The following is a 2,500-nucleotide window of genomic DNA, read 5'->3' as shown; positions in this document are numbered from 1 at the left end:
TGCAGAACTCCAAAGCACTTGTGCGAACTCTATCAAGAGAGTATCAAGAACAAGAACCCGGAGGCAAACATGATCCAAGAAAACGGTCATGATGACAAAGGATATGGGTATGATGCTGATGATGAATCCGACAGAGACAACAAGGATGATCAAATGGATTTTGAAACTTCTGATTGTCTAAAGGACTAGTTTTTCGAATCACATTGTCTTATTGCTTTATGTCTTTGATTTGGTGTTTTTATTTTATGAAATGACATTTATAATAAAAGTTTTACAAAGTCTCTAAAGTCTAGTAAATTTTACTTATAGAAATGAGTGATGAGATGAGTATACTTGTGGTGGATAGTGGCACAAGTCATACGATCCTTAGAGACAAAAGGTATTTCATGAATCTCACAATGCAAAGTGCAAAGGTACAAACCATTGCGGGTGAGGCCAGCCTGATTGAAGGTCACGGCCAGGCCTATGTGATGATGCCCAAAGGCACTCACCTAGAGATCAAAACCGCCTTGTATTCCCCAAGCTCTAGAAGAAGCTTATTGAGTTTCAAGGACATAAGGTTGAACGGTTTTCACCTTGAAACATGGGAAGAAGGAAACAAAGAATTCCTTAACATAACTTTGATCACCAAAGGCAATAAAAAGATCCTAGAGACCATGCCCGCAATGTCCACTGGTCTTTACTATGCAAGGATCAGTATGGTCGAGGCAAATACCTCAGAGCTATTCACTTTATGGCATAACCGGCTTGGCCATCCCGGAACAGGAATGATGCGAAAACTAATGATGAATTCATTAGGGCACACGTTTAAAGGAGTGATCCCACGAAATCTCACATGTGCTGCATGTGCACAAGGGAAACTCATAACTAGGCCATCACCAGCCAAGGTTAATAAAGAAACCTTGAACTTTCTGGAAAGGATCCAAGGGGACATATGCGGACCAATACACCCACCGTGTGGGACGTTTAGATATTTCATGGTCCTCATTGATGCATCGACCAGATGGTCGCATGTATGTCTGTTGTCCACTCGGAACCTAGCCTTTGCACGGCTGCTTGCTCAGATGATAAGGCTGAGAGCACATTTTCCAGACTTTCCACTCAAGACTATACGTCTAGACAATGCTGGTGAGTTCACGTCCCAGGCGTTTAATGAATACTGTATGTCCATGGGGGTAAAAGTAGAACACTCCGTGGCACATGTCCATACACAGAACGGCTTGGCCGAATCTTTCATTAAACGTATCCAGCTGATAGCCCGTCCATTACTTATGAAGTCTAAACTTCCGGTATCAGCATGGGGACATGCGGTTTTACATGCTACGGAACTGATTCGCATCAGGCCATCTAGTGAGCATAGATATTCACCATCCCAATTACTTACGGGTCATGAGCCAGACGTGTCCCACATCAAAACATTTGGATGTGCCGTCTACGTTCCAATTGCTCCACCACAGAGAACTAAGATGGGACCGCAGAGGAGGATGGGAATATACGTAGGATATGAATCCCCAAGTATTATAAAGTATCTTGAGCCAACAACCGGTGATTTGTTTAAGGCCAGATACGAAGACTCACAGTTTGATGAGTCCACATATCCGTCCTTAGGGGGAGATAACAGCCGGTTGATAACAAAAGAAATAGAATGGTTTAGACCATCGACATCTTGGCAAGATCCTCGGACTAAAGATTGTGATTTAGAAGTCCAGAAGATAATACATCTTCAAGAGCTAGCTAATAAACTGCCAGATACATTTGCTGACCCAAATAGAGTGACAATATCACACATCCCGGCTTGTAATGCACCTGTAAGATTAGACGTCCAAGATGGACAATGTCAAGTGGCTACAGAGTCTAAGCAACGTCTAAAACGTGGCAGACCAATTGGTTCCAAAGACAAACAGCCTCGGAAATCCAAGAAAGGTGCTGGATCCGAGAGCATTAAGAAAACCGTCCAGGACATAGATGGAACGGTCGAGCCGACCATGACGGTCGAGCCGAGTGAACCGTCCATACCCGATGATCCGGTCGTTCCTCCAAGTGAGGTCCGGGACGCTGGACTTCACGGGACACCAGAACCGGACAATCAAGAGATCTCTATAAACCATGTGATGTCTGGAAAACAATGGAACAGAAAAGATATCAACGTTGATGATTTATTTGCATACAAGGTAGCACTTGAGATCATGGATAAAGATGAGGATCTAGAACCCACGTCCATACAAGAATGCATGCTAAGATCGGATTGGATCAAATGGAAACAAGCTATAAACGTGGAGTTAGAATCATTAAGAAAGAGAGGCGTTTTTGGCCCTATAATCTTGACACCTAGAGATGTCAAACCAGTGGGATACAAATGGGTCTTTGTAAGGAAGAGAAATGAGAAAGGAGAAGTAGTGAGATACAAAGCACGGCTTGTAGCACAAGGATTCTCACAAAGACCTGGAATAGACTTTGAGGAAACTTATTCCCCTGTGGTGGATGCGACTACATTGAGATA

The 2,500-nt window shown here is 43.4% G+C and overlaps 1 pseudogene; it reads left to right on the top strand.

The window, feature by feature from the left end:
* The window catches only part of LOC125603270, a 9,924-nt pseudogene that overhangs the window by 4,975 nt on the left and 2,449 nt on the right, over nt 1-2,500 (top strand).

The sequence above is a fragment of the Brassica napus genome, unplaced genomic scaffold (genome assembly GCF_020379485.1).
Source record: "Brassica napus cultivar Da-Ae unplaced genomic scaffold, Da-Ae ScsIHWf_312;HRSCAF=503, whole genome shotgun sequence".
In the NCBI taxonomy this organism is placed as follows: domain Eukaryota; kingdom Viridiplantae; phylum Streptophyta; class Magnoliopsida; order Brassicales; family Brassicaceae; genus Brassica; species Brassica napus.
Note: the sequence above shows the minus strand (reverse complement) of the source record. Positions and strands in the feature narration are given on the sequence as shown.